The sequence below is a fragment of the Gallinula chloropus genome, assembly GCF_964237585.1.
Source record: "Gallinula chloropus genome assembly, chromosome: 3".
Lineage (NCBI taxonomy): Eukaryota > Metazoa > Chordata > Aves > Gruiformes > Rallidae > Gallinula > Gallinula chloropus.
The window spans coordinates 19676783-19695241 of record NC_140087.1 but is presented as its reverse complement, the minus strand read 5'-3'; the positions used below and the strand labels follow the sequence as shown (position 1 = coordinate 19695241).

At 39.4% G+C, this 18459-nt stretch overlaps 1 long non-coding RNA gene across 1 annotated transcript in view; it reads left to right on the top strand.

Annotated features, from left to right (window-relative positions):
* Positions 1–17841, top strand: part of LOC311190536 — a 47259-nt gene extending 29418 nt beyond the window's left edge. Inside the window, exons 2-4 of the long non-coding RNA XR_014617219.1 lie at positions 2713–2786; positions 4693–4779; positions 17810–17841. This is a non-coding gene — a long non-coding RNA (uncharacterized lncRNA). The remainder of the gene's footprint in view (positions 1–2712; positions 2787–4692; positions 4780–17809) is intronic.
* The last annotated feature ends 618 nt before the right edge of the window (positions 17842–18459 follow it).

Here is an 18459-nt window from a genome sequence, read left to right as displayed (position 1 = left end):
TAGAGCTGAATACAAAACAGAGAGTGTAAATCGTGACAAAACATTAATCTACCAGGGTTTAAAGCCAATTATATTTTTATTGCACTCTATCCTCAGTAGATCCTCAAGAGAAGTACATACAATACTAGATTAAAAAAATGCACTCATTAGGATTCAAAAAATGAATTTAAAACTTTTAATGTCAAGTATTTCTAATAATTTCTGAATTTAATTAGCGAGCAGCATACTCAATATATATATTTTTAAAAAAAATATATGATTACAGTCTAAATGAATGTTAAAAATTAAGTGTAGCTAAGATGCTTATATTGTATGCCTTCTTGGAGAAGGTATAAAGATACATGTATTCATCATCTGATTCTTCAAAAGTTATCATGAACCTGTATCTTTTCTTTGTACGCAACCATTCTCAGTTCTAGCTCTTGACCTATTTGTATCATTCATATGAAAAGAGGAACACAAGAAAACCCATGTTTACATTTGTCTGCTATCCTCTAATATATCTCTGCCCATTATGTAACTGACTGATATTTTTCAGCATCCTGAGCAAGATGCTTTTTCTGAGACAAGCATGCATTATCCTGTTGGGGTTTTGTGCTGGTTTTTTTGAATATGCATTTTCCCTTAGGAGCCAATTCATTATCGTAGATCATGATGTAATTGTGGTAGGCGGGTGCTGATCCCTTTTAAATGTCGGTAATAAAAGCCAAACCTCTGAATGGTCCACGGAAGCAGACTGGAGTGTGTGAGATGATAAAGGGGGAGTGAAAGCGCTTGCAGTCAGGAAAAGGAAGCCATGATCCTGCATTGCCAACCACAGATTAGTAACTGGCAACTACTAATAAATTCAGCAGGCTCTGAAGGCTTCACAGAAGCTTGATGACACAAGGTAAAAGGGACTGCATTTGTTCTGGCTGGGAGATGAGTTCATTTGTCCAAGCAGCTCTTTGTATCCTTTCCGAACGACACTTGCAACCCAGTTTTGCATACATTAACCTGGAATGGCTGTTTTCCACCAAGCAGCTGCTCTCCTCTAGGCATTCAAAACATTGATAGTTGTGCAGTCTAAGTAAATAAGAAAGGCAGCGGGTTGCCCTTTGTGCCCTTTGTGTGGGGTGGAGTTCATTTTCCTCACAGGAGCTGGTATGGGGCTGTGCTTTGGATTTGTGCTGGAAACAGTGTTGGTAACATGGGGTTGATGCAGTTACTGCTGAGCAGGGCTTACACAGAGCTGAGGCCTTTTCTGCTTCTCACCCCACCCTACCAGTGAGGAGGCTGGGGGTGCACAGGGAGTGGGGAGGGGACCCAGCTGGGACAGATGAATCCGACTGACCAAAGAGCTATTCCACACCATATGATGTCATGCTCAGCATGTAAAGCTAGGGGAACAAGACAGAAGAGAGAGGCATTTGGAGCAATGGTGCTTGTCTTCCCAAGCCACAGTTACATGTGATGATCCCAGCTTTTCTGGGGATGGCTGAAGACTTGCCTGCCCATGGGCTGTGAGGAATAAATTCTTTGTTCCATTCCCATCCTATTGTGGGGGGAATGAGCAAGCAGCTGGGGGCCTTTGTTGCTGGTTGGGTTCAACCATGACACCCTGAAGGAATTTTTGGTCATGGAGTTCATGGCAGTTCCTTCTGCTTGTACCAGTTTGTAGTTGGTGCCAGTGTCAGCTGGCAAGCCACGAGCTGGGGACATCTCAAGGGGCTCTAAGATTTTTTCTGCATTTTTGCAAGCAGTCATTTATGTGTGTATGTATGTATGTGTGTGCATGCATATTTAGCCCTGTGCACAAATTTAATTTCACCAACTCTGCTTGGTATCACAGAACAGAACATTAGGAGTTGGAAGGGACCTCGAAAGATCATCTAGTCCAACCCCCCTGCCAGAGCAGGATCAGCCAGACTAAATCACACAGGAACACATCCAGGCAGGTTTTGAATGTCTCCAGAGAAGGAGACTCCACAACCTCTCTGGGCGGCTTGTTCCAGGGCTCTGTCACCCTCACAGTGAAAGAGTTTCCTCTTACATTCACATAGAACTTCCTGTGCTCCAGCTTGCACCCGCTGCCCCTTGTCCTATCGCTGGCCGTCACTGAGAAGAGCCTGGCTCCATCCTCCTGACTCTCTCCCTTTATATATTTATAAACATTAATGAGGTCACAGGCAATAAGGTATCTGTGTGTAGTTTCTGTGGCAGGGTGCTGGAGGTGCTCCCAGTGCTGTGCTGCAACCACAGGAGTTCATCCTATGCTCTGGTGTGAGATAAATGTCCCCTTGCTCTTTTCATTGATTACAGAGGCAGATATCTGTCTTTCAGATGGCTAAAAGTGTGTGAGATGAAGCCAACCCCAAGAACTAAGTGCATTATTATGCTTTTCTTTGATATTAGCAGATTTGTTTCTGTGAATTCAATACTACTTGTAGTGGTCAATATTTTCATTGCCTTTGCCACATATCTATCATATGAGTCATGGATGTATTCCTCAGACCTGTTTCATGGTTCATGCCATAAATATTCCTTGCAGCTCTCAGCTTCTGCCTATATGTCAGATTAAATTGGGGTGAAGAGGCAATTAGTGCCATGAGATCTGAGTTCAGTATTTTATGCCATAGTGAGCTCAACTGTGGATTCAATTGTGGAAAACGGGCTAAGTGTTTTGAGTGGTATTATTGCCTAATTACACTTACCTAATTACTTTTTAATTAGGATGAGTAGCCAAGGACTCAGTATTCCCAATAAGAAGAGGCTTCTGTCTGGAGGAGTTGACAGCTCTTTGGAAGGTACTGCACAGGAAAATTATCAACTTCAGTCTGCTTTGGTTTTTATAGCTCTTTCCCGTCATTTTGTGTATAGATAGACAAAATAATGACTCAGTTTTAAGTGTACCGTAAATTCTGCAAATATGGATTACTTTTTCACTTCGTTCCTTTTCTCTCAAAGTTATTTTGCTGTGGGAGTGTGTTCACAGACTGACATTTCACAGAATTCTTACAATGCTTAGCATTAAAATGAAACATAGACTACACTATCTCTGCATATATTCCAGAGAATGTTGTAGCAAAGTCTATGACTTTGACCTACTAAATGTTTTAAATTTGATGTGTTAGCCATTTCCAATCTCCTCCATTTCTAATTTTGGTACTTTGTGAGTAGGATGTAAAATAGTCAGTCTGTCAATACATGTAACAATGAGAAGGACAAAAATGACAGTGTAAGTGAACAGGAAAATAGCCTTGCTGGAAACCTGGTCACCTCCAAGTGTGCTCACACTCCAGAAAGTGTTATTGCAAATGTTTATACTTGTCTTTATGTTTCTTTCTAATCAAATGTATTCAAATTCTTTTGTTAAAAAAGTTGCCTTTCCCCCCCCTAATTTGAGAATGAACATTTCTCATGTTAGACTGTTATTTTAAATGCATACAATATTAGAAATAAAAGTTGTACATTCAGAAGTTATGATAGTTGAATGTTTCCCTAGTCACTGCTTAATATGTACTTATGCAATGAGATCCTTGGGACTGCTTACATGCTTAGGATGTAATGTGTGTATGCACTGCATATTTCAGAATTGTCCCTCAGTTACCAGTTGTTTTAATCACATGCAAGTCAGGATGAACTTAGTTCTAAATTTGTATATATAACCCAGATCGCACAGTTTCACGGGAATAAAATATAATAAATCATATTCTTCAGATAAGCAGATCCAATGATTCAAAAGACACAAAGTTTACACATCTGTTGGATAAAGCACTTCCATGTTTATACAATAACTTTCCAAAGAGGAAATGTGCTTTAATCACTCATGTTTTTTATTTCTCTGCCTGATGTTCCCAGAAGTAAGTTCTTCTGGGCATCACATTAAAGCACGGAGAGATCTTAGTCAGTGATGTTGCAGCATCATTCCCAGCCATACTTTGCCTTCCTTTGCTCAGATAGTGAACAAATCAAATTGTGATGTCTAAATTCTCACGAGAAAGTCTAGTAAGAGCCAAATCTGATTCCAATAAGAGGCCAAATAGAAGCTACAAATATAAACATAATCTGGTTACTGCTGTACAACTGTGACTTTGCAGAGTTTGCTGGATATTCTGTTTTGGATCGTTCTGTCACCATGTGGATGTACTTAATCCAGAATCCTGCTATCAAAATAAAACCAAAAGAAGTTACATGGAATTCTATTAAAGAGGTGTTGCTAAAGCATAGTGACAGAACATAGTACCAAGTGTGATTCAGTCAATTATATTCAATTAGTTTCATAAATCTAAATGCTAAAAGCTTCAGAAGGAATTAAATATTTCCATTTGTAGGGACAGAAAGAATAAACATATTGTTCTCCAAAAAACTGTGTTGAAGGATCTTTAGCATACTTAATATCAAGGGATTATGATGATAAAAGTCCTTTGCACATTTGCTCACTCTAGTTTGTTTCATCTTGTTCAGCTGCTCTCTCACTATTTTGTATTAAGCATATATTTTGAAAGGATCTGTGCCAGAACATGTTTGTGATGATGGAAAGGTCATAACCTTTTCAATACCTCTTTATAGGACGTTTACCTTTAATTATTTCCACCTTCTGTTTCTGAAACTTCAGGTTTCAGTTTTAAGAGGAGTAATTTCTGTAAATGCATTCTAATATCTTCCCCTGTATCCTTGTTCTATCATTGTAAAACGGTGGCATCTTAACAGGATTTTGGCACCTCTGTTTTTGACAATCTTCCTTTGGCAGAACATGAATTACCTGGGACAAAGAAGTTTAAGGTGAATATCAGAAAGGTAAGCTAGACACTTTAATATTGACTACTACTTACATTCCAAAGGACCTCATGCAAGTTCTTATGCAAAAATTTCAGTATCAGGTAAACACAAGATTTCCTTATGCTATTGCTTGGTCTTCATCTCCTATTTATTACAGTTGTGCAATTTTAGGGGGGTTTGTTTTGACAGCTATTTTTTTGTGAAACTTTATGCTGGGTGCTCCCTCAAAGGTGGCATTTTTCACTTTGTCTGGCACATGTATTTGCTTCTGTGATTCTGTTAAAATGTGCATAAGGATCCTTCTTGCTGTATGTACAGATTTTTCTTCTTTAGACTTCAAGGCTGTCTTGATTAGCTGCCTCATTTCCTAAAAGTCCTGCTAGCCAAATATTATTGACATTTTCCTATTACTCAATACATCTCCTCTCACAGATGTGTTGGATTTAATTATATCACGCCTGCTTTAACTTTTTTTGGCCGAAGTGGTGTTCCTTCCAGATGCAAATCAAACCAGATGTGCTACTTAGAGCCCAATCCCAAATTATAGAAGCTCCCTATTCTACTAAAAACTAGTATCAGGCAAGAGCTGAGTGCAGAAATCTGGGGTCTTGGTTAGATGCAGTGCCCTCTGCACAGTGGTCTGTGGCATGGGTCAGGAATCAGGAGCTGCAGAAGAGCAGCTGTTTCAGTAGGGGAAGGAACCAATGAAACTGCTATACTCATTGAACACTCCTCTTCATCTCACGAAGAAAAGGGACAGAGGAGAAAGAAAACTCATTTATAGAAAAACTGGCCTATAAACATCTCTCAGAAATTGCCAGCTGTTAACCCTCATTCTTAAAATGCGAGTCTGATGTGGTGGCTCCAGTGGTTTAGGACATTAATTAAGAGAGAGAGTTGCATAAAATGTTCTGAATATCTTATGCATTTTGACATGGCATTACATTCCCCCAGACCTTGCTATTTTATGTAGTCCATGGACTGAACACTGGCTAATTACCTGCTAGGACTCATGGCCATAAAAATAATCTGGGTTTATATTAGAAAAACTATTTTAAAGATAATGTATAAAAATTCTAGTCCTTTGCATGCTGACCACATTCCTGATGCTTTCACAAAATTCCCTCTCTAGCCTGTGTTCCTTGTGGAAAGTTTTATGGAGTTTGTTACTAGAAATACTTCTAAATACCCACAGAGAGAGGACTTGTTAAATAGGCCTGTGGAAAAGAACAGGTTGTGGCGAAATGACAGTTTTGGAAATCACAGGATTCCTCACAACCTAAGATATTTCTGAGGAACAAATGCATGGATTCTAATCCTGATCGTTTTACGGTGAGAAAATTTTGACAGGGCAAAAATAATTGTTCTTCAGTTTAAAAAGAATTTGGTGATAGCTAGTGATGCAGTGCTCTGAGTTTTAACCTGTCATTTATAAATGATATACAAAAAAATGGAGAGGGAACTGTTTACAAATGTACTAAGTTCAGCTTTCAACATACTTGAAAACCTTGGGAGAGGTAGGAGAAGGATGACCTACGTATATTTTCTACTTTAAGAAACCAGTGGTCTTGCAGGCAAGCTCAAAGTAAACCATCAGACAGTCTTTCTAGCTTGCACATGAGCTGATGACCTTGGATTCATTGAATTAAAAGAAGTGCAATGTTCACCCGATGCTTCCACACAGGGAGCAAACTCAATGGCTTTCTTCACTTTTGCATTTGAATCAGTAATTTTTACTATGGCAGAGTGGATTTGAGACAATGATGATCAAATTACAAGTAACAACCCAGTTGCTAAGACCTAAGGGCTTGCCAGGGTGTAATCCTGATTGCTTGCAAATTTATGAGAGTTTCCTGGGCTCAGGAATTAAAATGATGCTTTAACAGTTTTCAAAGCCACCCTCTGGCTTAGCAGAGTTTGCCTTTTTACAGCTTCCATATCCAAGGTACTCACCCCCACCTGTAACACCCTCCTTTGACAAGACTGGGCATTTTAGGATACACACTGGTCATTACATGGCAAACTGGCACTCCAAAGAGGCATACAGACAATTTGCCAAAGAAGGAAGTGAAAAGGTGTCATGGTTTCCTGGGACATATTTTTAATTTACAATTCTGAATTTTCTCCTCAGTATTTCCCATGCCTTGTTTGACCCTTTGAAAGAGTGAAAAAAGATTAAGTTTGTACCTAACCATGGCAACAACTCCGAAATGGGGGACATGAAAACAGACGTATAATCTCTAGTACGTTGAAGTACGTGGTTAACTAGAGCCCAGGGTCAATGTCTTAGGATTGTCTTCAGTATCCTAGGATGAGTCTGGAAGAATGTTGCTAACAAAGCCATCCAACATTTTCTTCTGTCTAGGAGGACTAATCCTAAAACAATGTCTCTATTCAATTGATTTTGTGCTGATTCATGCCCTTGTCTACTGAAAACCACTGGAATCATTCTGTGAAACAGGAGATACTTGTGTCTTCTACCTGGGCTTGTGCTGCTCCTGTTTGCAAGGATGTCTTCCTTCCAACTGTGTTCCACTCAGGGACATTTACAACAGAGAGGTCAACAGTCATACAAAACCATGGAGCAATATTGTTATATTTAGTACTGGGAAATCACGAAGACAATAGTGGAATAATCTCAGCTTGTGACTTGAGGAAAGATTTACATGTGTACAATTCGAACAAAGACCAGCTGACACAGAACCCAGATGGGGAGATGTGTTCCTGAGGCAATAGCTTTGCAAAAGGTTCATCTAGGATTTTAAGTAATGAATGGCTGACTGAGACCACTGTTATCTCAGAAAGTCTTAAGAAGCAGGAGCTGTGTAATTCAATTTCTAGATGGAAAATTTTTAAAATAGTAAAGGAAAAGTGCTAAAGTAAATGAGAACTAGAAAATATAATGGAAAAGAGAGAAATGAAAGACACTGACAAAAGCTTTGAGAAATATACTGATGAATGGAGAATGTGAAAAGACTGAGATCTTGTCTGTTAAATGTCTCTGTGGAAAGAACAGTATTATGGGGGGGGGGGGGGGGAAGTTGTTAGAAATCTCAACTTTAGCTTCAGGTGATATTCAGTCTATTTCATATCCTGTAAGGCCATGTAAATTAGATAGAACAGTTTGCAGATAGGCAACTTGCTGAAGACCAGTGGGAAAATCTTTGCATTATTTACTATCCAGATGTAAAATAGAATTCAAACCTGAGCCTCTTAAGTGCTCAGAAATAAAGACATGTCCTTTATTAAATAATAAATATTACAAATAGAGACATCATATTGAGATGTGCCAGTGTACTAATGGCAAATGGTCTTAAGCCTCTGCAGACATGACTGCTTTTAAAGCAACAAGCATTATTGATGAGAAGTTTGTCTTTGATTGTCTGGTTTGTGCCAAACGGGATATATGTTCTTCATCCAGAGCAGTCTTACAAAATTTAGTTACCAGAAGAGATGGGCAAATTTGAGATATTTGTATGTTTTAACTGTGCAACTATTGTGCTGTTAAGTTTGTGAAATGCCATCAGACACAAGAAACTTGTGAAATGTATAGCTTTCCCCAAAAATTGTAAATCAGTGGGAATTTTTGTTGTTGATTTGCTAGGATGCACACATCCAAAGGGACTTTTGATCTGCTTCAGAACTGTATATAGGAACCTCTGCTGAAAGTCAGCATGTAAGACTGCATCAGTAAAAGATATTTAATAAGATTGATGAAAAAACCCTCTCTTTTTAATGTAACACTAAATAAATTTTGTTTGTTTGTTTTGGGTTTTTTTTGTTACAGCACAGATACTTGTGTTACAAAGATCCGAGAACTATAACATTGGAAGAGTTAAATACATAAAAATCAGGAACATTAATCACAACACTAAAAAACTGGGATACTCCCTTTTCAATGCAAGAATAGTACATTGCTCTCGTGACAGTATATTCTTTCTTTGATATCACAGGACTGATTTTACTCATAACTGGCAGGGCAGTAACTCCACTCTTGCAATTCATGTTGAAATAAATATTGCATTCATCCTCTTAGAACTGAACCTAACCCAAAGTCAACACAGTTATGCTTCTGTATTTACAGAGTTGAGGGTCAGTTGGTATTTCCATTATACCCTTTATTTTTAAAGGTCTTAACTTGGATTTTGCTTTTTTGTTGTGTTTATTTTAGGCTTTCTTTACTTAAAATATTTACTGCATGGAAACCACATGTGTATGCAAAATAAAATATGCATGCCAAAGAAAAATCTTGGTCCAACTTTAAAATATATGGTTTCTCAGTGCCTGGAAAGAAACAAACCCCACCAATTCCTCTCTGTAGCCCAAAATAGACTTGGTCCAAAGATAACAGCCTGGTCCCAGTGCTAATTCCTGGGAACCAGGTAATTTTGACAGAACTTCAGGAAAGTAATAGGGATTGGAGGTTTAAAAGTAAAATATGCATGGCAGTTCTTGTATTCATGCCCACGTACACATAGACAAAATCAGATACACAGGTGATATTAGTCTGAGTTACAAGTATGCCAAAGACAGGGATCCAAGGTCAGATTTTTATTTTTTTTTTGTGCACAGTACTGAAAGCTCTGGAATTATCTAAGTAATAATCTCCACTCACACAGCATAATCTAGACTCATTCCCCCACATGCCAGCTCATTCTTTAGCTCATGCCCAAATGTATCAGCACAAAGACAGATATTGCAGCTGAAAATGGTGCATAACTAGCAATCCAAATATTATAAAGCAGTATCTTATTACGAAGATTTGAAGTATAGTGCACTGGATGTCATTTGAATGTGAGAATTGACTTGCCAGTCTTGCTGCAGAGCCAGTACAGAACTGCTGAATATCAGCAATGCCTGAGGAGACTTAAACAAATCAAAACCCTTCAGGTCCATCGTGGTAAAAGATGTTTAAATTGGTATTGGATGCACTTCTGTACCATGACCATCAACCTGGACCATTCCTTTCTAAAGTAATAATCCAACCTTTATTTTGACTTCAGTTAATCCAACTGATATGGTTAGATAGTAAGTTGCCATACCATTTTAGAAGATAGGTGGTATGTGCAATCAGGTTGAGTTGAGATAACATTACCTGTGAGATAATAATTACACAAGAGGTGTTTACATTGCTATATCAATGCTCTAGTCTTTTGAATCCATGCCTATATTGTATCAGGACAAGTTCTTAAAATATTTTAGGAACAGGACAATGTGGTTTTCATAGGACAACCTGGCCCCTTTAATAAAATTTCCTTGATTTTTTTTTTTGAAAAAAACCCTCCACCCAGACTTCAATTTTTTGACATTAATACAATTTACTCATATTATTAAAGCAGACTTGCCACATTTCATTCTTTTGCAAGTATTCCACCACTTTAATTACAGTCAGCAACGCTGTTCCCTCCAGCACTGTTTAAAAGGAATGATACCCATCAAAGATTTTTAAACAGGGAGATGCTCTGTCCTACCTTTCTTGTAAATGTCTCAACTTGATAGAAGCTGTGATAGAGTCCTTTCTTTCTTTACTTGGAACCCAGAAGCAAAAACTGCCTTAGTTCTGTGGAGGAAGGGGGCAAGCAAGGAAGCCGTCCATGGAGCAGGTGGAATACAAGCTCGGAGAGCTGGGTGTGGAATGGTGTGTGTAGGGATCTGTAGGGTGAGCTTCCTTTTGTGTGAATTTCCCAAAAGGCTGTGAGCTGGCAAGAGGACCAATTTTGTTGACCCTTGTTATGCGAGTCTGACCTGTCAATGAGATTTTACTGCTTGCTGAAAGGAGCAAAAGCATGGCTTGGTGGGCACTGTGCCTGGCCTGGGATTCACAAAGGTCCTGCCCTTGCTCACTGCAATGGAGCTGTGTAGGTTGAGCAGTGAGATGTAGGAGCAATGTCCACAGTGCTCATGGCTCCCCTGACTTCAGAGGACCGGTGACAACTCTTGCTGGCTGAACTATCGTGCAGGAGACTTGGAGCAGCAAGCAAATTGCAGGGTGGAGGCCTGTCTGCTGAAATGCTTGCTGATGGAGTCCCCAGCCTGAGTGAGCAGATGCTAGCTAATCTTGGCGTTTGCTGCAGCAGGATGAATTTCCTGTTGACAGCGCTGGGCTGGAGATCTGTAACGATGATTAAGAGTACCTACTGAATCACTGTCATTTTGATTGTCATGCTGTTGGTGGTGGTATATGCAGGGATACACCACAGGTTATTTTAAAGTCTAAAGCCTGAATGATTATCTTGGTCAGAACAACATGAATATTTTCTAATCCCTTAATTTGGTGCCGGAAGGAAACTGGGGTTCGTGTTGCCCCCCGTGGCTTTTCTTTTCTGTGTATTAGATGAAGGAAATGAAGCAAAGCCAATTCCAGTGAAGCTCCAAGCTTTTGAATGAAAAGTACTGGAGGTCCAGCAAACTAAATAGGAATGTATCAGCTGAAAAAAAACAACCCATAAAATAAAAGAATAATGTTTAGAAGGGCAGAGACAGGAAATTACTTGTGAGAAATGTGTAACACTGAGTGATTTCTTTTTTAAATGTATGACGCCAATTTAGTGTTTAAAGCTGCTCAATGGCTGGAATACAAACTTCTTGTGAAATATATTAGGTGTTTAGAGTCACTCAGTGGTTAGTAAAAAACCCTCCTAATGAAACAATGTATTAATTGCTCAGGGCCACTCAGAGCAAACACACATAAAATATTTAGATGTCTGGAGATGCTCAGCAGCTTGATAACCAACTTTTAATAAAGTCTATTCAGTGTTTAGAGTTGATCAGCAGCTAGCAAAACAACCCGTGCTCAGCAGTAGAAATGCAGGGCTAATAAAATACTGAGCTGCTCAGTGGCTGCAGCAAGGTTTTTAAAGCTACACTAAAATTAGGGAGACTAAATTAAGCAATAACAGTAGAGGCAGTGGTAGTTCCATAGGATTAATGGCTGGCTGGGATGAGTTGATGGCCTGTGGTTACATTCCAGGTCATTAACCCCAGCTAGTCATTAGTCCCCAGGAAATGCCCAGCCTTGAGGTCATTATTACTATTGTAAGCAGTTAAAAACCCAAAAAACAAACAAACGAAAGAAAACCCCCCACGAAACCAGCCAGACAAACCCCAACAATCCCTCAGCAGCCATATATGTATTATGGTACTATGGATATATGTAGTGTCTATAGATATTTTGAGGAGAGATGTCCGTATTAACACACGCTTCTCTAGAAGAACTGCGATGCTTTAGAATTAGTAAGATTACTGGGGAATCCACTTACATTTCCACTTGCTATATGAATCAAAACAAAGTTCTGGTGCTCTGCACCTCCTAGCTGATGCTGTCTGCTATCCTCAAAGGCAAGAAGGAGCACCTCAGTTGGGATACTTGGTGTGGCCTCATTTGGGTTAAGTGGAAGCTGCATTTGGGAACATTTTAAAGGCCCTGTGTCCTTCACATACTGACCTATTTTCCCTTTCCTTTTTATGAATAGCAGAGTGGCAGCATTACATATTGTTATACTTTGAATTTATTTTAGAAATATGTACCCAGAAGGATACTAAAAAAATTCTCAGAGAGTCTACAAAGATTACTGGGCATGCTGATGAAATGCAGTTTCCCTTGGGATAACGGCAATATTCCTGGGACAGCAATATTACATGGTAGTGTTTTAACAGGAGGAAGTGAAAATAAAATTTAATTGAAACAACAGGGAAAATTTAGGAAGGTAGGACATAAATACCTGCTGGAGTTTGGCCAGGATTAACTTCTTCAAGTCATTCTACAACTCATTCTAACTGTTGAGCCATGAACACTTTTGTCCTGTCATGGGTTTAGCATTTGCCTTAATTTTCTCAGTTAAATCATTTAGGAAGTTGTAGGTAGCTGCCATACTACACATTCTAAAACTAAAAACCATACTTGCATCCTACTTCTGATATATATATAATTTTACATTTCAGGACTGGGATATAACTTTGCAATCACCAGGAGACACCATGATTCTTTAAATGCAATGAATTATGCTCTGGATTATACTCTGGAAGCATTTACCCCTTTCTATTGATCTAAATTAGGCACCTAAAGCAGACAAGGAGTACTTCCATAAATAACTTACAACAGTAAGACAAGATAGAAAGGGAAAAACAGATACCCTTTTAGCAGGAGGAGGAAATCTATTGGGGAGTAGGTTTTGTTGTGAGTGGGAGCATCTGTTCTGGATTGCCCAAAATGGTCTGCAGATTGAGGAATGCAAGAGATTCTTCCACCTCTCACAACTGGATATCCAAAGGCATCTGGTCATGCCTATGAGAAATTTTTTCTTGTATCTCCATCTGATTAACAGATTAAGCCCCATTTTTTTTCTTTCTTTCTTTTTTTTGTTTTTTCTTTCTTTCTCAGAGTGATCAAAGTGGGTCCACACCTCCTAGCCTTCTTGTTGAGGTTGTTATAATGACCTTCACTCTTCAGTTTAAAATATCAAAGAAAGAAGAAGTCTCAGAAACTGAATATGAATCTATGTGCTGATCTAGACTCCTAAGTTTGATTGTTGTGTTCACATGCTTCAACTACACAAGGGTCTTTGCAGATGAATTTATTTATCCGTCATTTGTACACAACAGAGGCCTGAGAGTATCAGCACAGTTCACCAGCTAACCATGTCTTTAAGGTATAGTAAAATGGACTCCTAAGTAATGGGACATCTGAAAAAAACTACCTCATTCTGTGAACCTACAAAATCTTACTTAAATCCCAGCAGAACTGTTACCGTCTTTGACATGCTATCCTTCCAATCTATCTCATAAATTCAATCTACATTGGAATTTGTGGGGTTTTGTTTTCTTTATCTGAGGTCTTATTAAAAGGAAATAAATTAATACATTTTAAAAGAGATGATGAATAGCAGAACAGCTTAGAGCCCATTTTTTACATTCAATCATATGTCACTAGGTCCTTCAGTTTTTAACCTTAGATAAATCTGTTGTGCTTTCCTGTGTCTGTTGGGTCAGGGTGTAGAACCAAAACACGGACAGAAGTAGTGTTATATATGCAAAATTTTGCTATGGGCAAAGTGAAATCACAAGTGTAAATTTGGATTTTATGATTAGGATGATTAAAATCTTATAATAGCAATCAAAGAATAAATATTAGTTCAAATATAATTGTTGTAGAAAAAGAAAGAAAAAGAAAATAAAAAATACTACTGAACCAGAAAAGGCTCAGTAGAGATGTGTCCTTGACTTATTATAAGCATTACATAGCAACAACTAAAACCATCACAGTGTTATCAACATTATTCTCAAACTAAATCCAAACCATAGTATTATACCATCTACAAGGAAGAAAATTAACTCTATCCCAGCTGAAACAAGGACACGTAGATAAAATTGGTACACACAATATCATGGACAATTGAAGGTGGGGTGGCCTCAAGACCTGAACCACTCCACTCACTGGCATAAAATCTAATATTTTTTTACCAAGTTAGATAGGCATTGAGGGCAGTGATTTCTATTCCAAGATTTCTATTTTATCATACCCATACACTCTGGCAAAACACTCATGCCAACCAAGGCCCTCGCCCTTCTGGTCCAATCTCAACCTGCACCATGGACATCAGGAAGCAGGACAGTCTCTCCATCTGGTCAACCTGTCCGAGCCTTGGCAGATGGCCTAGCTTTCACATATAGTGGTGGCACCTTGGGCTCAGCTTTCTGCACAGTGCTGGGTATGCACAGATATGTTAACTTCAAGGCACCAGTCTCTTAAATATTTATTGCTTTCTAGGTAGATGGGCAGTATAAGCTGTGAATAACATTTTTGAAAACATAGGTGCAGGCCAACCTCTTTGACTTTCTCTCTGTGTAAGACTTAATTAGAGGTCATTACCTTGGTTGCTATCACTTTCTGGCCTCTGCCCCAAACATGTTACAAGCACATAGATTTAATGGTTAACGGTTCCACTGTGATAATTACTTGTCCTCCTTTATTTTTCTACTGCCTACCAGAATGATCGTAAGAGTTACATCTGTTCAGGCACAGTCCAGACATTTTATGCGGTGCTTCTGGGCAGTTCTTGTATGACAATACATGATTCCTCCTTTCCCAGCTGTTTCTGTCCTTCCACCACCCCTCTGCTGTCCACTTGGGGTGTGTGTATCAAGGTACAATTCACTATTATCTTGAATCCTTTCCTGGGAAAACCATGATGTTGATATTAATGGCTGCTTCTTCCTCATCTTATTTATCTATCTGTCTGTCTGTCTATCTATGTATCTATCTGGATTAACTAGGGACTGTTTTTATGTTTTCTAACATGCTGTTCTATTTTGCTTTATTTTTTATTTTATAGCTGGACATTGTATCTGTATTTATGGTGTATTCTATGTATATCAAATTCTTGTTCTTGCATTCTCCTAAACCATTTTTTTCCAGCTCCATATCTGCATTTCTTTAACTCTAAGTGTCTACAGTGCTAGCCAGTGTCTCATCTCTTATCAGCTCATGCCTACTCCTCCACACAGCATCCTGCTCTCCTCTACAGTACATTCCTACGTTATAGTCATAAATACCTAATTCACCCCAGCCTACGTACTTGATAGTACTGGTCATTAGACAAACTCCTCTTACAACACATGCTTTTTTGAAACAGAGTTCCTGGTAGTTGAAGAACGGTTTGGACAAACCATTCCTGACAAACCCTGATCTTGAGACCTTGAAAATTCAGTGAAAAGCCTGTAGCTTGTTTTTAGCAAAAATAGTATCAGCTTGGTATTACCAGCCTACAGGGACCACAGGAGGACTCTCCTCCAGCAAAGAAGAAGCCTTACTTCCTTCTCTGCTTCTATCCCTCTGCTGAGCTGTGGAAGATGAGAGGGAAATAAATATGAATCCATATTTCCCTCCCTTTTTCATCTACAGAAAGCTACGTATATATAGAGCCTTATGCCAAAACCTTTGCAAACTCCTGAGCTGTTGGCCTCCTGCATCCTGTAGCTGCAAAGCTGAAACATTTTGTCCTAAATTGCACAGAAGATTGCAATGACACAAAACATTAACATTAACTGCTGATGAACCTATTTCATTACTTTTAATAACATTATATCGGTGTTTGTCTGCTCAATGCAGTGATAACTTAGTGAAGGGGAATTAATTTCACATATTATCCACATAAGCAATAATGAGGGAAATCAGTTTCCTCTAGAGTTGCAGAGAGAAGTTTAATTAAATTTGGGTATGGGCCAATAGATTTCAGGTTGGTCACTTGCTTTCTGGCTGACAGTGGGACCTTAGGTCTCCAAGACATGAGTCAAAATACTCATGGCTAAAGCAAGTCTTCAGGACTTTAGAAAAGGGATCATAGAATCATAGAATCTTAGAATCATAGAAACATAGAATCATAGGGGTTGGAAGGGACCTAGAGAGATCATCAGGTCCAAACCCCTGCCAAAGCAGCTCCCCAGCTCATATTGCACAGATAGGCATCCAGATGGGTCTTGAACATCTCCAGAGTTGGAGACTCCACCACCTCCCTGGGCAGCCTATTCCAATGCTCTGTCACCCTCACTGGGAAAAGTTCTTCCTCATGTTGGTGCAGAACTTCCTATGCTCCAACTTGCAGCCATTGACCCTTGTCCTATCTCCACAGACCACTGAAAAGGGGCTGGCCATTTCCCCCTGCATCCCATACTTCAGATATTTATAAACATTAATAAGGTCCCCCCTTAGTCTTCTTTTCTCTAGGCTGAACAGTCCCAGTTCACTCAGCCTTTCCTCATAGGGGAGATGCCCCAGGCCCTTCATCATCTTTGTAGCCCTTCTCTGGACTCTCTTCAGGAGATCCCTGTCTTTTTTATCTCAGGGAGCCCAGAACTGGACACAATAGTCCATGTGGGGCCTGACCAGGGCAGAGTAGAGGGGGAGGATCCCCTCCTTCGACCTGCTGGCCACATTCCTCCTGATGCCCCCCAGGATCCCATTGGCTCTCTTAGCCCTGAGGGCACACTGCTGGCTGATGGCCAACCTGTCATCAACCAGGACCCCCACGTCCTTCTCCACAGAGCTCTTCTCCAGCAGGTCATCCCCCAGCCTGTACTGATACAAGTGGTTATTCCTTCCCAGGTGCAAGGATGAGAAAGCTATACTTTGAAATTAATGCCATGAAGATTTTTTTGTTGGTGGTTTTATTAATCTTATACTCTGGAGAGGCTTCAAATAGCTATGAACACGTGTACCTAGCAAACTGTGGGGAGGTGATATTGGTTAACTGATTAAAAAAAGCATGATGCAGTCTGTCATTGCTGGGATATTCTGGTGTCTTACATGATAAGAAAAGTAATACACAAGCAGGCACATGTCAAAGATAACCCTGGGCTTTGGAGCAAAGATGCTCTATGTTGTATGTACTCACGTAAAGTGATTAGCACTTTTGAGTACTTCTTGTAAATCAAGTCTCTCTCACCACGTCTACTATGTTCAGGGGAAACAGACCCAGTGAGTACTGACTGGTTAGCTGGACGTGGCATAGGTCACGGGGTTGCTTCTCATGGTACCAAATCTATCTGAACAAGTAATAATTTAAATACAGGTGTTATTAGAAACTTAATATACTTTTGAATCAGAGAGTTCTGAAAAATCAGCTGAATTGGCTAATCAATTAAATATTGAATTGACAGAAAGGTATAATTCCACTTTAAAATGCATGCAAATCAAATTCAGGTGATGCAGTACTCCTGATCTATAATGAAATAAATTACCAAAGGACTCATGACTCATCTCAAAACTTCCCAATATACTGGCACTACCAAATTAGAAGACTATTGGACAAAGGTCTTTGGAATGCTTCTAAGAAAAGAAACAGGAAAGGCACACAGCACTATACATGCAGCTGCATACTAAAGCTGTGGGCTCAAGCCTGCTCCAACCTAAAGGAACAAAATTTAGGTAGTTGATGTAAGTGGGTCAAGGATCAAGCTGCAAATCATCTGTGTGACCTTCACTTTATTGTGTCTCCCTTTCCAGTTCAGTGTAAACCCAGAATCTGCCTGACAATACTTTTTTTTCCTCTAGGACAAAGGACAACTTGCAGACTAAATGCTGAATATTGCCAAGGGGCTGCTGTAGGCTCCAGAAGCCTGGCAAAGGCATGAGTGGAGGAGTGAATTTGTGGAGGAATGAGCAGATTTGTTAAAGCTGTACTAAGCTGTTACTGTTTATTAAATTCAATTTGTCAAAGGTGTAGTATAAATTGCTCTATCAGTTGCTTGTAAATGGCATCATTCTGTATGGGAAAGGGTAAAGAAAGGGTAAAGCAATGTATTTAACTTCCAATAAACATCTAAAATATGTCATCCCAGAGAGCTGGGACTGACACATTCACCAATACAGAAATACAAGTTCTGTGTCTTCTGTGACCTTACCCCTCTTCTTCCTTTTCCCCACATTTCTGGGGCAAATACGAAGCCTGGCAAGACATGCCTATGAATCCTGGGCAACATACATTGTCAAGAAAGAGCTGAAATTGCTATACCAAGTCATCATATCAAACTACCAGGAGTCACATTGTCAATAGTAAATTGCTATGTCGCAAGACAGCAGGTAGCAGAGGAAGCTCCTAGCAGGGAGAGATGCATCAGAGATATGGTAGCTTACATCCCACCGGAGAGGATTACGAATGAAGCCCCAAAGGAACATGAGCAATTTGATAAAATTAGGACAGA